At 42.2% G+C, this 21560-nt stretch overlaps 1 protein-coding gene across 6 annotated transcripts in view; it reads right to left on the reverse strand.

The window, feature by feature from the left end:
- The window catches only part of NEK11 (NIMA related kinase 11), a 240963-nt gene that overhangs the window by 65601 nt on the left and 153802 nt on the right, over window positions 1-21560 (reverse strand). The gene's annotated exons all lie outside the window — the stretch shown is intronic.

Below are 21560 nucleotides of genomic sequence, written 5' to 3' on the forward strand. Positions count from 1 at the left end.
TTTTTTTATTTGAGCTGTTCTGACAGGTATAAAGTAATATCTCATTGTGGTTTTGATTTGCATTTCTCTGGCGATGAGTGATGGTGAGCATCTTTTCACATTGGCCATTGTATGTCTCTTTTGGAAAACTGTCTCTCCAATCCTCTGCCCATTTTTTAATTGGATTGTTTGGTTTTTTTGGTATTGAGTTGTACAATTTCTTTATATATTTTGGATAGTAACCCCTTCTCAGATATATCTGCAAAGATCTTCTCCTGTTCAGTAGACTGCCTTTTTGTTCTGTTGATGGTTTCTTTCACTGTGCAAAAGCTTTTTATCCTGGGGCGCCTGGGTGGCTCAGTTGGTTAAGCAACTGCCTTCGGCTCAGGTCATGATCCTGGAGTCCCGGGATCGAGTCCCGCATCGGGCTCCCTACTGGGCAGGGAGTCTTTAAAAAAAAAAAAAAAAAAAAAAAAAAGCTTTTTATCCTGGTGTAGTATGATCCAATTTTTAATGAGAAAAATACCTACACCTATATGTATAGCTAGCTATACCCCACTCTTCCCATCCCTATCAATCTATAGATCTATTCCTCTATCACTCTGATGGGAAGAACATACACTGAAAATGTTAATAGTGGTTTTGACTATAAGGTAAGATTATGGATGATCTTTATCTTCTCCTTTGTGTACTTATGTCTTTTCTAAATTTTCTATAATAAACAAATATTACTTATTTAATTTACAAAATAGTAAATGCTACTTAGAATGAGGAAAAGGGTTTTATTCAATCTATAATCTATTCAATATATCAAAAATCAAATGACTATTTTTTTCCTAGGGAGTGTCTCTACCAGTTCTTCTTTGGAAATGTATGGTCTTCAAGGGGTCATAAATCTAAGTATTGCACTTTTTATTTACCTTAACCCTCAATAAGAGTCAGACACCCTCATGAGAGCTGGGGGGATCCCAGAATTATATTTGGCAACAAATATTGTCTTTATTACAAAATAAATATCTGTCCTCTATCCAGGAGGCTGGAAATATCCACAGGAGCATCATAATGATCTGAGAAAATGGAACCACTTAATTATTTTCAGGTTTGTGGGTACACTGAGGGAAATCAGTAATTTGTGGCTCACCTGCTCCATTTCAAAACAAGCAACACATTTCATACTGAAGTAATTGTGAATTTTAGAAAAATGCACTGTGGTATAATAACATTACATAAATGTATTGTTTTATAATATAACATCTGGTAGGGTTTGGGCAGCCACTTTTTATGCATGTGGTGAAACCCAGCATCATTTCATGTTCTGATGTATAGAAGAGGCAATGATGAAGAAGGTATGTCTGGTCAATGCTGGCCAATGAGGCCAAAGCACTAACTAAAGACCCTGGTGTCCAGCCCAGGAATAGGGAGGGAGGGAGATTCATAAGAGGAAAAAACAGATCCCTTCCTTCTTTTACACCCTTGTAGTCTCCAGACTTAGCAGGGACAGCCTTAATTCAAAGAGGAACCCAGCAGAGACAACCTCTGTCGGAGAAAAAGCAAAGCACACATTGCCATACACAGCTGATGACACCAATCTGGCAAGCCCCGCTCGTGCCTCCACTAAGTGTGCTGGCCTGGTCCAAGTGGCTTGATTTCTTAGGTCTTAATTTCTGCATCTGTGAAACTAGGGGGTTGTATTGGCTGATGGTTAAGGGGCCTTCCAGCTCTAAAACCCAGCTCATCCAGCAAAGAATTAGATGGACAGTGACTGTGTGGATTGTTTTCCAATATAGCTACAACAATCCTTCCCATCCCTTTGTTCCTATGCCATTCCTCACATCAAAAGTTAGACTCTCTTTCCCCAGCCCTTAAGCTGGCCCTGTGACTTGCTCTGGGCCTCAGAATGTGGCAGAAGGGATGTTCTGTGACTTTTATTACTAGGCCTTAAGAGACCACGTAGCTTCCATTTTTATTATCTTGGAAGCCAACAACCATGTGAAGAAGTCCAGGCTCTCCTACTGGAGAGATACCATGGTGAGACGCCCTACAGCATGAGAGGCCATGTGGAGAGAAACAGAGGCCCCCACCCAACAGCCAACATCAATTGTCAGACATATGCGTGAGGCCATTTTGGACCGCCCCCCAAGCCAAGCTCCCAGCTAAATGCAGCCACATGAGTGACTTTAAACAATATCACATGGAACAGAAGAACTGTCTAGTGGGTCCAGGCAACCTACCTAGAGAATCATGAGAGACAATAAATCACTGTTTTAAGCCATTAAGTTTTGGAGCATTTTGTTACTCAGTAAAAGATAACTGAGACCCTAAATAAACAGAGTTCATTGACCAAGTGTTTCACATATTTATGTCTCTAGCACCTAGCATGGCCCTGGGAGCATGACAAATGCTAAATGCTCACCTGTGCAGGTCTCTTCCAGCCTCAGTGATTTGCAAGGAAGTAAAACAGAAGAATGGCATTGACTCTTTAGATCATAGTCTAACCCTAGTTGGACAGCAGGGTTCTCCCCACTCAAAGTACATCCTTACTGGGAAAGTAGAGGAAAAAGCATACTACTTCTTAATTCTGTGGCCTCAGTCAAGTTGGTTAACCTCTCCAAATGTCATTTTCTGTCATTGTAAAATGAGAATAATGTCCTCTATCTCACACTGGGCTCTTATGAAAAACATGAAATAATAAAAAGCCTTTAGTAGAGGGTATGGCTTGTTGGAAATACCCAATGCGTGGAAGAAGAGAGTTGGATAGAACAGGATGGGATGGGAAAAGAACAGAGACATAAAAGATTAAAAAGTCCCAATCACTGTGCCTGCCACAGAACATGGAAATTCGCAATAAGTATTTGAGTTGAGTCAAAGAAACAGAAATGGCAAGAAACAGTCATGCTGTAGGAGACATCTGGATGGCTGGGACATATCAGTTATATCTTCCTAACATAGAGGACAGGGAATCCTTGCGGGGAGGGCAGAAATAATTCTAATATAACTGAATGAATGAATACTAACTTTTACTGAAGTCTTAATATGTGCCATTGTTCCACCAGCTTACATGTATTAATTCATTTAAACTCAACTAAGTGGTGCTATTTTTCTCCCCATTTAACCGTTGAGAAAACTGAGGCACAGATAGGCTCCATAATGTGACTACGTTCATGCAACTAGTAAGAGGTAGAACAGGTGGTGTTCTCCAGAGCTTGAATTCTTCTTAGTCACTACAGTATACAAAAGTAGTAGAAGGCAGGGCTCCAAACCCAAACAAAGCTTCACAATATTACTGGAGGAACCAGGGTGCAAACTCATGAAAAAAACTAAAAAATAATTATTTGCTGAGATATATATATACATATCTATATATATATGCAATATAAGGCAGCCTGGGGACAAAATGCAGGTACAGAGGGGCTGGGTGCGGAGGGGTGGGTTCTTCATCAATGGCTTCCAACTCCAGGTTCTAAGAGAACTTGAAGCAAAACATCAGTTCTTTGTCTAAATACGGCCTCAACAAGAAGGTTGTGCATTCCCTTGGTGGAGTAAGCAAACACAGTCATGGGCCATGAGCTCTGCCAATTTCCCTTCTCACCCTAAAGACTGGGGCCCCAGAGATCATGGACAGTGACTGAGCTCAACTTACATTCCCAACAAAGGATAAGTCACTTTCTGTCTCTTGATGGAGATTAATTAGGGCATTAAGACCCAAACTCCAACTGTACCTACTGAACACTTTTTAAAAATTTGAAATAACATCAGACTTACAAGAAAGTTGCAGAAGCAGTACAAAATTCCCATATACCCTTCACCTTGATGTCAGTGTGCCATGTTTACATGCTCATTCCCCCATCTATTTATACACACCAAGGTTTCTCTACCTTGGTACCATTGACGTTTTGGGCCAGATAATTCTGAGTATGTTACAGGATGCTTAGCAGCATTCTTGGCTTCAACCCACTAGACGCCAATAAAACACTCCCATCATCCCTCCGTGGATTTCCACATCCAACCCTGGGATGTGGAAATCAAACATGTCATCAGGCATGGCCAAATGTCTCCCGAGGAGTAAAATCTCCCCTGATTACCTACATATAGCTCTATCTCCCCATATGTATTTTTTTCTACTGGTTAAATCTGGAACAACTTGGTGATCAAAATAAATGACATTAATGGATTAACAAGCCACAGAATTAGATAAGATGTCAACTGTACTTTTTTAACATTTAAATGAAACTTTCTGTATTTTGAAAAAGAGACAACTCATTACAAAGATCGGGTTCTCCTTTTTTTTTTACATCAAATAATTTAGGAAAGGAGTTAGCTTGTTTTACTGTGTTGCAACTTAATTTAGCAATAAACTCATTCCTTGTGTTGCAAAAATTACCATTTAGTTGAACATAAAACACCCCAGTAGAAATATATCCACCCCCAGGAGAAAGGAGGAAAAATGGAAATGAATACCACGCCTTTTTAAAGATGATTCCCGCTATTCTGCGCCACGTTTGAACTTTGGCAAGAAGTTCAGTCATGGAAAACACCTTGCAGGAGCATATTATGCCTAGTACAATGTGGGGATTATGCTGTTGACTGGAACCTGTGCATTTCCTCACTGTTTCACAATTTAAGTTGATCTCTGCCAGAGCTAAGTGGCCTAAGAGAGCAACCACATCCAGACAGAAGCCAAATTACAGTGCCACCAGCCTGCACTCATTTCAGCCAAGCGCCAGAAAGCCAAATTTCAAATGCTGTGAAGATGACATTATGGTTCTTTTGCTGATGAATTTACACACTTTTCAAGCCTCCTTCCCCCAGAACCACCAACTCTTCTCTAACAGGAACAGGCCTTTGAGGAATGAGGAACATCAGGTAAGACTCAGTTCTGAAAAACTGTCCCACAGATTCAAGTTCAGTCAAACACCCAGAATTTCTCCAGAAACAGATGCAGCAATTTGGCCAGTGAATTCAAAATTGCTCCTCAGGGGAAAAGGTAGCTGTTCTGAAAAGGTCAGTGGGATCTGTAATGTATGTGAGACCTAGCAACACCTGCTCAACGGCCACAGAGAAAGCTATGATATCTGGGGCACCTTGCCTTTGAAACAATGTTTATACAGAGATATTAAAAATAACACGTCCTCTAATAATTCATATTGTTTTATTCTGGAAAAGAATAGAAAATTATCAAAAGAAAATAAATACCACCAAAGAAACCCATCACTACTGATGCAACACTCACAAAAATACACACCCATATCTAGTCAGTCCTTTCTACATAGATCTATCTTTCAGATATTTGAAATTATACTGTAGATGTATGGTATACATGGAATACACAGACACCCATGCATTTTTGTTTGGACTTTCATCCCATGCTATTAAGAATTCTTCAGAAACATAATTTGAATAGCAGCATAATCTTGCACGGTATAGCCTATCGCATTTCTTTATCCGAGCCCCCATCATTGGACATCTGGTTGCTTCCACTTTTTTTGTTGTAAGTACTATTGCAGTGACTATCTTCGTACATAAATCTTGGCCTCATGTGTAATATTATTTCTTTAGGTTAGTGGAATTATTGAGCCAGAGATTGTGAACATTTAGAAACTGTCCTCTTTTCTCTGTTCTCACCCTTTACTTCATGTTCCCACCCATCCCAAGGAGTGCACTTTCTCCACAAGGAGCTCCTTCCTACTTTGTTTCATTCTCCTCTCACAAAAATTTGCTTTATCTCAAGAAAAGATACGGTAGATCCACGAAAGTCCACGACGATTGATAAGGCTTATGTGTTATCTCAGGATATTTGTGTTTCGATAAGGGATACAACCTCATATCAGAGGAATGAATTTCTAATAGCAAAAGTTTAGGCAGCAGAAAGCAAGCATGTCAAAGGAGAAAAGCAGGTGGTATCTTTACAGAGCTGTAAAAATCACACTGCATAGATTCTCATTTAATTATCAGCAAGTTCTGTCTGACTAAATAATCCAGGTTATCTCCTCACCTTAGAGCTAGTTATGGTGAAAGATTTAGTTCACAGACACAGAAAGGTGTCACTCCATTACCCAGTTTATTCTGTTCAGGAAACATTTACTGAATACTAGTTATGTGCCAAATGTATACAAAGATGAGGGAGACAGATGCAGCCTTAGCCCACCTTTTGGGGACAGATAATCCATTTCCATAGATGGGAGATGAGAGAGTGCAAGAGCAGAGGCTAGGAGGGATGATCTTGTGTCCCAGGGTATCCCAGACCATTCTCTTTCAGCAGTAAATCCCATTATTTCCCCTGCAATGCACGTTCTCCACCATCAGGTGGCTGGTGGGATCGCAGAAGCCAAACTGGGAAACCAGGACAAAGGCCCTGCTTTTCTATTAAAAGAAAGAGCCACACATTAAACGTAAACAAATAAAAATCCAACAGCTACCGTAGCTCGAGCCACCACCATCTCTTGCCTGGACCACCCGACAACTTCCTTACTTCTCTGCTTCTGCTGTGGCATCACATTAAATCCATTTCCCTCACAAGAGCCACTGCTTCCTTGCTGTGCATGGAATACAATCCTGTATACAGAAGGAAATCCTGTCATGGCTTGCCATGCCCTGTGTGATCCAGCTCCTCTTGATCTTTCCAACCTCACCTCTCCTGTTCACTATGCTCCAGCCACACTGCTAGGTTTTCTTCAAACGCATCAGGATCTTTTGCACCTTGGGGCCCTTCTCATTGGCTGAGAATGCTCTGGACTCATATATTTAAGTGACTGTCTTCCTCATCCTTCAGATCTCGACATTCTGTCACCACCGGCTCAGAAGTTCACTGAGCACCTATCTAAATTACATTTCCACCACTGCTTTAGTCAACCCTATTTCAGTGCTGTTTCTTTTGATTCACTTATCCAAAGACAAAATTAATGTTTTGTTCGTTATTGTGAGCTCCATGAGTGCAGGACCATGCCCACTGAGTAATTACTAGCTCAGAGCTGGGCACACAGGAAGCAATCAATAAACCTTTTTTGAATATGTTGATGAAAGAAAAGCCACACCAAGACAACAAACAGAATACTCCTGTTTCTACCTCACCATGCAGGTTTTATTTAAATTCAGAGTTCTCAATCCTGTGCAAACTTTGAATGCATTTCCCCCATTCAATTCTTTCAGAGGCTTTTATTTGTAGAGCTTCCTTCCGAGCCACCTGACGGTGCATCTTCTACTGCTATCTTTTTTTTTTTTTTTTTTTTTGGCTTTCAGATGTTCTATCATAAGGCTATTTTCTGACTCCTTCTGAGCTGACCCCAGAAACAGACAGGACCTCACAGGTTACCCTCAAACCAGAACTTCCTTTGGTGAAATCCCTCTCATGAGTCTTCTGCAAAACTTCCTGTTGCTACCTTCCAAATGTCCCAAAATGATGAATGTGCTTTCAAAAGATGAGCCCACTGTGGGCTGAAGCCTGGCTCCAAGTTCTCCTTCTCTGTGACCATGGCAGGGTACACACCACTAGGCACTGTGGGATGCACAACTACTGAGGAATAAAAGCCTCCTGTGGAGCGCGTAAGTGTCAGGTGTAGAATTTCTCATTCCAAATTTATCTTTCTACTCATTAGTCTCTCAGGCTTTCCTTGCTTCGTGGTTGGTCCTTCCTGGGGCTGGTTTACTATCCTTCCCAATTCCACATTCTTGCAGGTCCCACGTTATTTGTCCTACAGATCCTATGACCCATAAGGAATTGGACCTTTACTCTCTGGATCACAGATTTATCTACCTTGGCCTCAACGAAACTGTACCTCATCAACACAATTTATAGAAAGCATACATGCTGCTACTAAACAACATGTACTGACATTTACCAAGTATGTGCCAAAGAACTTTTTAAAAGGAATCTATGAAAATATGTCTTGGCAACGTGGTCTATGGTATCTTGGAGATTCATAACCTTCATGAACATATTGAAAGCTCTGAAAGGCCTTCTAGTAAAGATCTAAAACCTTGTTTAACATTGTGTTTCCCAAACCTAATTGCCCGTGAAACCCAGTTCATTCTGTAGAAGTCCCAGGAACATTCTTTGGAAATCCTCACGTGGATAAATACATTAACAGAACTTCCTGTTCCATACACTCTAGGATCCCCAGTGTCTTTACTGAATTACTACTGGAACTTCTGCAAGCTACCTGTCCTTACTCTTTTGTTCAAGTAAAAATTTTCTACTATGAGAACCTCTATTCTATTATACATAAATTCCTCTCATTGGAGGAAAGATTGCTTTAGTATCCTCAGCTCTAAAACGCCTAATTAATTTTTCAATTAAAACATGTCCTTAGTTCTTTCTTTGATATTAAAAAATAATGCTACCTTCCCACCACTGCCCTCAAATCACTTTCCTTAAAACATTTAGCAAGCACTAGCATTTTAACTAGCAGAGATTTACATGTAGTTGTTTACATCCTGCTACTTCACAGTAGAATCAGGATCCTTTAGATTCTGGAGCAACTTCTAAAAAAAAGGATGGAGCATGGTTTTGCTTTTTTCTCTGCAGAGGTTAACTGAAAGGATTTTTATACATTAGCCTCGCAAACATAGGTCACAGATACCCAAAGGGATTTTAGGATGAAACTGGAAAAGTATTTTTGGAATCAGTAACTCACATTTGGTGAAAGCAGATCTGTATCATAGCCTGTGTTAATTTGAATATTACAATTCAGTGTGCTTCGATGAATTTCTCAATCTCCTTTTTTTAAATGGAAGTGTAGTTGACATACAATATTATATTAGTTTCAGGTGTACAACATAGTGATTCAACATTTATACACATTACAAAGTGATTACCACAGTAAACTAGTTACCACTTCGCTCTCCTTCTAATTGCTGACCTGTGGAGAAAAGCTTAAAAGGAGCAATGGAAACAGTTAACAGGAAATTTGCATGGGGTAATTTCTACCTCACACCTGTGAGAGGGAGGCTTTCCAATCTTGTTTCATATTTCTAAGAAGTGGAGCTCTTCGCCTGTTTCTAGTCACAGATCAGCTTTGGAGGTGAGGTGTAGATACGCAGTCCTCTTACCCAGTGATTCTCAAATTTCACTGTGTGCAGGACTCATCCAGGGCTAAGAATGCAGAATCTGATTCAGCAGGTCTGGAATAGGGCTGAGATTCTGCATTTTAACAAGGTCTCAACAGCAGCTGATGTTGCTGGCCCATGGACCACAATTCCAAGAGCAAACTTCAGCCAATAAGAATGATTGGTGATAATCTATTTTAATGAGACTGCCATGAGGATTGTACTAGAAAGATTCTCATTTATTCAATTAGTGTAAATGTTACTTTAAGCTGGGAAGAATTTCCATAAGCACCTATTTTGTTAACTCAAGACTTTTCAACTTCAGCACTAGTGACATGTTGGGCTGGGTAATTCTTTGGGTGGGGTACTGTCATGTGCGTTATAGGATGTTTAGCAGTATCCCTGGCCCACTATTAGTATTCACCCTCATCCAAGTTGTGACAGTTAAAACATGTCATCAGACATTTCCAAATACCGTCTGGAGGGCAAAACCCCCACTGTGCTGACATGGAATCACTTGGCATCATGATATTTGTTGCAAGGTATTATAGATATGAGTTTATAGACTTTTTTTTTTAAGATTTTATTTATTTGACAGAGAGAAACACACTGAGAGAGGGAACACAAGCAGGGGGAGTGGGAGAGGGAGAAGCAGGCTTCCAGCAGAGCAGGGAGCCTGATGCAGGGCTTGATCCCAGGACCCTGGGATCATGACCTGAGCCAAAGGCAGACGCCTAATGACTGAGCCACCCAGGCGCCCTGAGTTTATGGACTTTTAATTGACTACAATGTGGATATATTTCACAACTCTGAAGTCATCTTCATGAAAAAATCAAGATGATTGCCACTAAGGACTATTTAAGTATTAAGACTAAGACATCTCTCCTTCCCTGCATGGCTTCCAGAACATGATGACTTTTCCTTGCTCAGCTTTACATTTAAAATAATGGGATGTGTATGTCATGTGTGTCTGTGCATGTGTGTGTGTGTGGGGGGTTAACTATAGAACTTACATTAAAACCATAGATATTAATATATTAGATACTTTATACATAATATATGTTTGAAACAATAGCAAAATCTCCCCTTTACTCTTGTTTTCATTCGAGAAATATGTGAAGAACTTTGGTGTGTATAGTACTAGATATGTTCATGAATTAGAGAGTGACAAAACTCAAAAGAATCACATTTATTATTGAGGTCTTCAGTGTCAGATATTTTACTATTTTGAATCTTGCATACACTGGAAATCGTAAGTTCAATTAAATGTTGGCTTTGAGTTAACACTTCTTTAACATTCTGAAGCCTTTCTCTGGGCCGTAAAAAAAAAAAAAAAAAAACCCAACCACCTATGATAGCCAACCACTTCTGTTGTTTCCCTAGTCAACTTACTATTGGGATAATTAGAGAATTCTGACTCCTGAAAAACATAAAAATCTCCCAACCATAAAGAATTCAGTGGTGTACACAGTAATAAAAGAAAGGATAAGAACCATATAATCCTGTTAATAGATGCAGAAAAAGCATTTGACAAAATATAGCATCCATTCTTGATAAAAACCTCAACAAAGTAGGGATAGATGGAACATACCTGAATATCATAAAGGCCATAGACAAAAGACTCACAGCTAATATCATCCTCAGTGGGAAAACTGAGAGCCTTTCCCTTATGGTCAGAAACAAGACAAAGATGTCCACTCTCACCATTACTATTTAACATAGTACTGGAAGTCCTAGCCACAGCAATGAGACAACAAAAAGAAATAAAAGGTATCTAAGTCAGCAAGGAAGAAGTCAAACTGTTACTATTTGCAGACAATGTGATACTCTATGTAGAAAGGCTCTACCAAAAAACTGCTAGAACTCATACATGAATTCAGCAAAGTTGGAGGATATGAAATCAACATTCAGAAATCTGTTGCATTTCTATACACCAATAACAAAGTAGCAGAAAAAGAAATCAAATTTATACCGTTTGCAATTGCACCAACCCCAGTAAGATACCTAGGAATAAACCTAACTAAAGAAGTAAAATATCTGTACTCTGAAAACTATAGAACACTTATGAAAGAAATTTAAGAGGACACAAAGAAATGGAAAAGCATTCCATGCTCATGGATTGGAAGAACAGACATTGTTAAAATGTCTGTACTATCCAAAAGTGATCCAAACATTTAGTGCAATCCCTATCAAAATACCACCAGCATTTTTCACAGAGCTAGAACAAACAATCCTAAAATTTTATGGAACCGCAAAAGACCCCAAATAGCCAAAGCAATCCTGAAAAAGAAAAACAAAACTGGAGGCATGATTCCAGACTTCAAGCTCTATTACAAAGCTGTAATCATCAAGATAGTATGGTACTGGCACAAAACAGATACATAAATCACTGGAACAGAATAGAGAACCCAGAAATGGACCCACAACAATGTGGTCAACTAATCTTTGACAAAGCAGGAAAGAATATCCAATGGAAAAAGTCTCTTCAACAAATGGTGTTGGGGAAACTGGACAGCAACATGCAGAAGAATGAAACTGGACCATTTTCTTACACCATACACAAAAATAAATTCAAAATGGATGAAAGACCTAAATGTGAGACAGAGTCCTAGAGAACACAGGTAGAAACCTCTTTGACCTCAGCCATAGCAACTTCTTGCTAGACACATAGCCAGAGGCAAGGGAAACAAAAGCAAAAATGAACTATTGGGAGTTCATCAAGATAAAAAGATTCTGCAGTGAAAGAAACAATCAACAAAACTAAAAGACAACTTACAGAACGGGAGAAGATATTTGCAAATGACATACCTGATAAAGGGTTGGTCTCCAAAATCTATAAAGAACTTATCAAACTCAGTACCCAAAAAACAAATAATCCAGTTAAGAAATGGGCAGAAGACACGAATAGGTACTTTTCCAATGAAGGCATCCGGATGGCTAACAAACACATGAAAAGATGCTCAACATCACTCATCATCAGGGAAATACAAATCAAAACCACAATGAGATACCACTTCACATCTGTCAGAATGGCTAAAACCAACAACACAAGAGACAACAGGTGTTGGTGAGGATGTGGACAAAGGGGAACCCACTAGCACTGCTGATGGGAATGCAAACTGGTGCGGCCACTCTGGAGAACAGTATGGAGGTTCCTCAAAAAGTTAAAAATAGATCTACCTTCTGATCCAGGAATTGTACTACTAGGTATTTACTCAAGGATACAAAAATACAGATTCGAAGAGTTACATCTACCCCAACGTTTATAGCAGCATTATCAACAACAGCCAAACTATGGAGAGAGCCCAAACGTCCATTGGGACTGACGAATGGATAAAGGAGATGTGGTATATATATAAAATAGAATACTACTCAGCCATCAAAAAGAATGAAATCTTGCCATTTGCAATGATGTGGATTGAGCTAGAGTATATCATGCTAAGTGAAATAAGTAAGAGAAAGACAAATACCATAAGATCTCACCCGTACGTGGAATTGAAGAAAGAAAACAGATGAACATATGGGAATGGGGAAAAGAAAAAAAGGAGAGAGGGAAACAAACTATAAAGAGACTCTTAAGGATAGAGAACAAACTGAGGGTTGATGGAGGGCGGTAGGTGGGGGATGGGCTAGGCAGGTGATTGGTATTAAAGAACGCACTTGTGATGAGCACTGAGTGTTGTAAGTGATGAATCACTGAATTCTACTCCTGAAACCAATATTGCACTGTATGCTACCTAACTAAACTTTAACTTAAAAAAAGAGAGAGAGAATTCAGTGGTGTAGAGCAGTTTTCCAATCGAGGAAGACTTTCTATGAGCATTATTTTGTTGGAATCTCATACTCTGATAGACTCAATGGACCAAATGCTCAATAACATCTGACCATGGATACTCAATAACAGACCAGGGTAGTCAAAATGTAGTTACAAGGCTTATACCAAACCAGAACTATGCAGCATCCTACATTTTCATTGTTACTTCTTAGAGGCAAGCCCTAAATACTGTCATTTCTGATACCACAAGCATTGGTTTGTTCCTTGGAATTCAAACTTTTATTTGAAAGTTGACAAGAAGCTGTTTTGAAAATATAATCCAAAAATGACACAACCATATTTCTACATCAATATTCCTGCTAGAAAAAGAAAAAGAATCTTAATTTATCATCTCTATCACCTAGGACAGTTTCAGCTACAAGTAACCAAAAACCTCCATAAACCGGCTTAAACAAAGAGCCCCAATATGTTCCTTTCCATGCACTCTCAGACCCCTCTCTTCACACTTTTTGGCCAGAACTGATGGCATATTCATCTTAAACCAATCCCTAGTAAGTGGAGTATGATGGCCAGACTGGCTGAAATGAATAGGATTTAGGATGTATCCAAATCATGAGGGGAGGCTAGCCACTGACCCAAAGCTGAGGCACTGACAGAATGGACCAAGGCAGAGGGGCACAGCCTAGTGGTTAAGAGCATGGGCTCTGGAACAAGCCTGCCTGAGTTTAAATCTGGCCTTGCCATTTGCCAGTCATGTGCCTTGAGCAAATTACTTAACCTATTCACACCTATTTCCCCATCTGTAAAATGGGTTATTAGGAGGAATAAATGTTAGCATCTGTAAAGTACATAGCTCCATGCCTGGCACATATTAGCTGTAATATGTGTTTGTTAAACAAAAGGCTCAAAAACGTTTATTTGGTACACAACCAATATGTTCAGTTTCTTGGAGTGAACCCAGCTTAACTTTCTCCTCAAATTGTTGGAATGGATAATGCAGTTGAAGAAATCTCTTTCTGAAGCAGTTTGTTTCTCAAGCTGTTGCTGACAGTCACTTATTATTCCCCTGAGGGAACAAAGCAGTGAGAACCCACTCACAGAGAAGCCTAGTCCCACGAGGCTTGTTGTCCAAAGTCTAGGGACATTTGACCTTCATCTGGATGAAGAAGAGACTGCAGAGGAAGGAGCCAAAGAGAGGCAAGGAAGAGACATAAAGACACTGTGTCTTTCACTCCTCCACTCTCCCCCGCTCCCCCCCACCCCATGAATGTCTTCTCTTTGTAGCTGAATATACATATGGATAAAGAGATCTAGCAGTGATATCAGTAAAATTGTAACCAGTTCACAATACTGTGCCCTTCTTGGAATAAACTGTGAATGAATGAATGAATGAATGAATGAATGAATGGCAACTGGCTGCCAGAAGACCTTATGTTGGGATGAGGGCTCAGCTTGAGCACCAATGGCCCTTAGCGATTGTACATCTACCTTTAGACATTCTCAAGAACGTCCCAGAGAGTTCTTCTGCTTCCTGCTTCCAGACCTTGAGGTGGTGAAAACTCAACCATCTGTCTACATCTAGCACCCTCAGCACTCTCCTGGCAGGTGGGCTATGCTGACTCTCAAAGGCATACCACAGAAGGCTGGACAGTTAGCAACCCAGACATAAACAGTTGCACAGCTATGAAGTGTTGAAGATTCCTGGGGCCGAAGGACACAGGATGAGTGGGAATGGGTACCTAAATGGTGTGCTGCCAGGCCCGACACCACGTCTGTCTGTGGAACAATTCCAAGCAAAGATCCATAAATGTATGGACAAAGTGGACATAACCACCCATTAGAGCTCCAGCCACAGAGGGGAGCTCAGCTAAGCTTCATCTCACTCAGACCCTTGGGCACATCCTCCCACTCAAGGGTCCCTATGTCATTGGGTGTGAGGGTGTGAAGGGGCTGATTTCTTTTACCTCTTGGTCACCTGTCTTGTCAGAGTCGTCCCACAGGGTGAGAACAAACCATACAGAACCCTTTTCCCCACTCATGCTCAGTCATTCTGGACTCCCTTTTTCCCCTAAGACACCTCATCTGAGTGTGCCCAGGACCTCCTTGAAGCTGAAAAGTCATGCATGGGCTACAAGGAGCTGAAGAAACAGCCTTGATACAGGCTGACTTACAAGTGTCACAATATATGTATGAATATCACAATTCTGGTGTAGTGTCTTTGGTAGTTTTTCTTGTCTTGATGACATTGTTGATGATGTATTATTTTTACTGAGGTAAAATTTGCATGCAGTGAAATGCCCAGATCTTCCGTGTACAATACCCATGTAGCCACCATTCCCAACAAGATAAAGAACACCTCTATCATCCCTGAAATTACCCTCAGACCCCCTTTCAGCCAATCCCCACCTTTCACTGCCACTGTTGTTCTAATTTCTACTGCCGTAGATCCATTTTAAGACTTGATTTCATCTTGCCATTTGCAACGACATGGACGGAACTGGAGGGTATTATGCTGAGCGAAATAAGTCAATCAGAGAAAGACATGTATCATATGACTTCACTGATATGAGGAATTCTTAGTCTCAGGAAACAAACTGAGGGTTGCTGGAGTGGTGGGGGGTGGGAGGGATGGGGTGGCTGGGTGATGGACATTGGGGAGGGTATGTGCTATGGTGAGCGCTGTGAATTGTGCAAGACTGTTGAATCACAGATCTGTACCTCTGAAACAAATAATACATTATATGTTAAAAAAAAAAAAGAAGAAGAAGAAGATAGCAGGAGGGTAAGAATGAAGAGGGGGAAATCGGAGGGGGGGACGACCCATGAGAGACGATGGACTCTGAAAAACACACTGAGGGTTCTAGAGGGGAGGGGGATGGGGGGATGGGTTAGCCTGGTGATGGGTATTAAAGAGGGCACGTTCTGCATGGAGCACTGGGTGTTATGCACAAACAATGAATCATGGAACACTATATCCAAAACTAATGATGTAATGTATGGTGATTAACATAATAATAATAAAAAAGACTTGATTTCAATTGCCCTTCAGTGGATTGCCCTGCACTTAAAATAAAATCCATTCTTCTTACAAAACCATGATGTAGCTACTGCTGGCCTGACCTCTCCAACCACATGGATCTTCTTGCTTACTATGTAATTTCTCAAACTTCCCAAGCCCTCTCATGATCTGTGCCTTCCTATACACCCTTCCCCCTCCTCTCTAAAACACTCCTCTCCCAACTCTGTTTCTTTACATCAAAGGGCTGGCTTTTTCCATCCTTCAGGTCACAGCTGAGAAGCCCTCTTCTAGAAACTTCCTGAATCCCCTCTCAGTGGGTGTCCCCCCCAGAAAAGCCCATTTCCTCCATCACTTCAACTTCTTCCTTTCCTCACTGCTCTAGCTGTTTGTGTCCTGGCTTATTGGCTACCTCTAACACTAGCTTGTCCGGCATTCATTCACCCATTTACTCCACAATATCTGCTCAGTGTTTGCTCTGTGCTAAACACTGTTCAAGGTGCTGGGAATACAGCAGTGATACAAACAGAATCTTTGCCCGACTGGCTTACATTAGAGTAGGGGGGAGACAGACCAGAAATGAGTAAGCAAATAAACAGTGGTAAGTCAATAATGATAAGGTTTATGGAGGAAAATAAAGCAGGGAAAGGACACAAGGATTTCTCAGACCAGCAAGGGCCATTTTATCTCAGAAGTCTGAGTCCTCCCCAATATGACGGCGTGTAAGCCCAGACTTGAAGGTTAGAGAGGGAGCAAAATAATTTATGTATCTGGAGGAGAGGGCATGCCAGGCTTTCAATGGCAGGAACATGCCTGGCATGTTCCAGAAACAGGAAGGAGGCTAATATGACTAGAGTGGGGTGGGTGAGGGTGATTCTCACAGTGACCGAAGGGAGGGGTTCTTCCATGGGTGAGGATGGGAAGCTGCAAGGCCATTTTGAACAGATTTGTGCCTTTTCGTTTGAGTGAGGTATGGGGGGAGGGTTACTGGGAGGTCAGTTAGAAGCTCCTGCAATCTTACACTGGGGAGGCGATGGTGGCCCTGGCAGTAGGAGTAGAGGTGCTAAGTAGTGATCATCTTCTAAACATCGAGTCAATAGGTTTTGCTTATGGATTGGAAGTGGAACGTGAGTGAAAGGACATGCAAGAGTCAATGTTGACTCAGGAGGAGCTGATTTGGACTGGGGCTGGGGTCTATTTGTTCACTTTTGGACATGCTTAGTTGAGGATGTCTATTAGAAGTCCACATGACATCTACCCCCACTCCCGGGCAGACTGGGCATGTGAATCTGGAGACAGAACTGAAGAATGGAAGACACACATTTGGGAGTTGACAGTCTATGGATACTCTGTAAATACAGGAGACTGGGTGAGATGTCCATGAAGGTGGCATTGTTTCTGTTTTTCACTACCTTCCACCCAGTGCCTAGAACCCTCAGCTATGTGATGTATAAATGTATGATCCAAGCAACAACCCACCCACGTTCTTTCCCGCAAGTTGCTTTACTGAGCTGCTGTCCACTCTCCTTCGAACTATAGCCACTGTATCCTGCAAAATGTCACTAAGTTACAGAAACCAAACATCAAGGTGACCTTATCCATTTTCTACACACTCAGATGAACCTTTCACATCTCACTTCGATCTCATTAGAAGGCAAGCCCTTGCTTATTTGCATTCATAATTCATAGGAAGACAGAGGGTGCCGTTCAGTACAAAGCCACAGGACAAAGCGGGTGGCACCTTCATGGAGGCTGCCCTGAAATCAGGAAGCTGACGTCTTCACTCCTATCTCCCCACCAATGGTCGCCTTCTGTCAAGGAAGAAAGTTCTCAGAGTGTGTGTCATGATGGGAACACAGAGCCACATCTGCAAAACTCAAACTGCAAGCAAGCCCCCAGGCTCCCGTAACACCAAACGCCTCTGTCACTGAATTCGGAGTCACCGAACATGACTGTCAACGTGTCCACATTTCACTGCTAATGCCTTGTTTACTCTGCATTATTAAAACCTTCTCCCTGCAGCTGTCTCCTATTAGTCCCCCGGTTTGCAGCACATCAGTATCTGCAGGGTCGCTTCTGGGGTTCAAAGACATTTATAGGTAATCAATACAGAACTCTTAAGACATTTTGGATCACAGTTTGGAAGTGTAAAGGATGGAGAGAGGAGAAAAGAAAGCAAGGCTGCTGGGAGTGGCATCACGATGCCCACCCAGGAACTTGGGCAATGAATTTTTCAGGAGCTGGGGAGGCTGGTACCTTTGCTGTGATCTGTTTCTCAAGTCGCAGCAGTGTGCCAGGAGCCTGCCCCCAACCCACCCTCACCCTCCCAAAAGCTCACTTGCTTTTGATGAACTATTTATCTCTTTTCACACCACATGCCCAAAAGTCTAGGGAGGAAAGTCCTGCCATTTAAAGAACATTTATCAGTTCATGTTCCAAGAGGTAGCCCTTGGGCGCCTGGGTGGCTCAGTTGGTTAAGAGCCTTCGGCTCAGGTCATGATCCTGGAGTCCCAGGATCGAGTCCCGCATCAGGCTCCCTGCTCAGCGGGGAGTCTGCTTCTCCCTCTGACCCTCCCCCTCTCATGATGCTCTCTCTCTTTCTCTCTCTCAAATAACTACAATCTTAAAAAAAAAAAAAACCCAAAAGGTAGCCCTTGTGATATACTCTTCTTTATTGCACGTTACTATTTCTGACTCCAGTTCTAGCTTTATTCCTACATGAATCCCACAGAGTACGTGGAAAACTTGGTCCTGTGTTTTCAACGTGATTTTAAATCATCCGGTCATGTTCTCACACATTTTGGAGCTGTGCCTTGGGTCCCGAGCATCTTCTTTTCCTTTCCTTTACAAAACTTCTACATTCAGTTCTACGTTAACCCCAAAAGTCTCCTCATTGACAAGGAGTATTTGCTGTTTTAAACTCCAGCTCTGTCAATGGACTGGCTGACCTAGGTCACATTAATTATTCTTTCTTTCTGTGTCTCACTTTCCTCTTTGTAAAGTGGGATGGAAGATGTCAACTCCGTGAAGTGCTTGCAAGTATAAAATGGGGTGAGGCACGGAAAGGACTTAGCATGGCACCTGACGTCCTGCAAGGCTGGCTCTGTTTTATTAAGAATGATTGTTGTTTTCTCTGGTATGATAGGGACCCATGTGGGTCATACAGAAAGGACAGTATCTCCAACAATGTCCCAGGTGTGTCACACTCCTTTCTTCCTAGACTAGACACCATGAAATGATATTCACTCTCTCTTTCCAGATGAATAAAATATTCAGAAAATAAAATCAAATTTCTCTGTATAACTGAATCACAGAATAGTGGGATGGGCCATTTGTTTGCAGGGGCTGTTTGGGAGGATCTTCCTATTCTTTGCAGACTCGTTTATGCCCTGTATGGTCAGGGTACCTTAGCTCAGCTGATAGCTGTGGACACACGACTTGGTGCTGGTGGAAGTGGGAGGGGTTTGTTGGAGAGAAAAGCCCCAAAGGTGCCATTCCAACTACACTCACCAGCTTTGCAAAACCAGCATACACCACTCCACCAGACTCACCCCCAGCTCCAGGAGTAGCACAGGAGAGCCCAGTGCGGCTGCTTGCTGTCCCTTTCCCTCCCCAGCTGCTGTGGACCTCTGCTCAGCCGCCAACATGGAGGTGGTAGAGGCCTGCGGAAGCTCCCACCCTCCACACGAAACGAGTGCACAGACTCTGTGCACTCCCGCTCAGTTCTGCTTTTTCTTTATCCACCCTATTGCCTTCCTTCTTTTTCCTCCATTCTTTGGGATTGGGGTAAAAAGTGTAGGTGCGATCTTCAATACAACAGTGGATCTAATTTAAAAGATTTAGGGACTAAGGTCTCCTACAAGGCCCACGGTGCTACGTCCTAGAGCAAGGTTTGCTGGTCCCTTGTCTGGCCGGCAGTGAGCTATGCTTTATCCTGGACAAGAAATAGTGGAGAGCGAAGGCAGAATAACCATGATGGAAATGAGGGCTGGAATAGGACCCACAGTGAAAAATGTCCCATCAAAGTGACTCCTTTCAGCAACACGCACTGGGTCTACAGAAGGCCTGTTACCTGGAAGGAGTGACACGTGAAACCGCTGGGTTTCTCTAACACCTCAGCAAGGTGGGCTGCTTTATAGCCTGGGACACAGGCCAGGGGGGTTGCTGATGGAGAGATGTTAAAGAGCGGGGCTGACTGCTTCTTAGAACCGATGACCTCTGAAGCCAATTCCAGACAAAAACTGTTTCCTCCCATGCATGAAGTCAAATCAGTTAGCTCAGATCATGCAAAACCGCAGTTAAATCAGCCCTACAGTTTGGACTCAAGAGTTCTGGCATCTTCTGTTAAATCAGACAAACAAAAAGACAGTAGGAGGAGAGAATTCTGTATCCTATAATGGATGTGAGAGACAGGCTCTTTTTTTGTTTTAATTTTCATAACTCAGCACTGTTCCTAGAGCCAGTATAAATTTTGCTTCATGCAGAGCTCAGTAGTTCTGTTCAGGAGAACAGGGCCAGACAATGTGGTAGCCCCTCAGCTCTTCCCTCGTACCTAGTGTGTTTACCCAGTCATCACGGAGGAGAGATTATAACTGCTATAATTAAAAGGTTGCGCCAGAAGGCTGTATAAAGGAGTGGCTAAAATACGTGTCAGATCTGCAGCTCTGCTACAAGGCCAGCTGCACTCCCCTCACTGAAGCTCAGTTTCTTCTTGTGCAATGTGAGGATGTCACAACAGTCTCATCTTTCAAGGGACCTGAGTTTTAAAGTCAGTGCTTAATACAGTAACCAATTGCAGACAAATTATGCTGTTTCTTTTTAAGCATCAAATGAAAGAGTTGACTTGCACTTAGGAACTGCATTGTATGAAGAACACGTAGCTTTAACTACTCTAAGTCTAGGGCAAGGATTCAAAGCACCAAGAGGTTCTCAATCTGAGAGACACATGGGCCCTGAGAGGCAGTGGGGGACTCTGGATTTATAGCCCTCGGCCCTTTCTCCATCCGGGGCACCCACTTTTTGGTTCAAATGTCAGGCAGAACTGGCCTGAAATCACTAACCCACACTTTCTTCCTTTTTCTTGCACACTCCCCGCCACCCACTCTCATCTTCTCCCTTGTTGGAATTCCAGCCAGTTCAAATCCAGTTTGATGCAATTCAACTAGAATACACGCATCAAAGGGACAACTTTCAAGAACTGAACGAAATATGCATCTGCGCCTGTAGCCAGGGTGCACCCTTCACATTTCTCTTCCAGAGCCAACTGGCTGCCAGCATTGCTGTGGAGCCTGCTGGCCTCCCGCAGCTGCTGCCCCAGGATCAGCTCTTCCCGGCAGCTCCCAGCCTGTTTGAGTGTGGGGAAACCAGAGCCAGGCCACTCCTGCCCAGTTTGGTCTCCTCTGATGGGCAGGGCAGTCTTTGCCCTGGGGCTCTCTTGGGGGCGTCGTGAAGACTTTTTCAGAACTGCCCTGCACGTTGAAGGTATCATCCAATCCTGCCTTCCCTTCCATCCTTACCCTCTAAGATGCAGACCAGCATCGTGGTTTGAGGCTTTCCCCAATTCTGTCTTGTCACCTGCTTCCCAGAGGACCTGGGCTGACACGACGTATAAAGTACAGGGCATAGAATAAAGGTTCGGGAGATGTTAGGTGTTACTGTTAGAACAATTAGGATTTGATTAAACTAATGACTCCACTAACAGAAGACACTCAGAGAGGCACATATTCTCATGATGACCTGATTCAAGAG

Source organism: Callorhinus ursinus, unplaced genomic scaffold, assembly GCF_003265705.2.
Source record: "Callorhinus ursinus isolate GAN/ISIS: 27379988/994484 unplaced genomic scaffold, GSC_fseal_2.0 scaffold1, whole genome shotgun sequence".
NCBI lineage: Eukaryota > Metazoa > Chordata > Mammalia > Carnivora > Otariidae > Callorhinus > Callorhinus ursinus.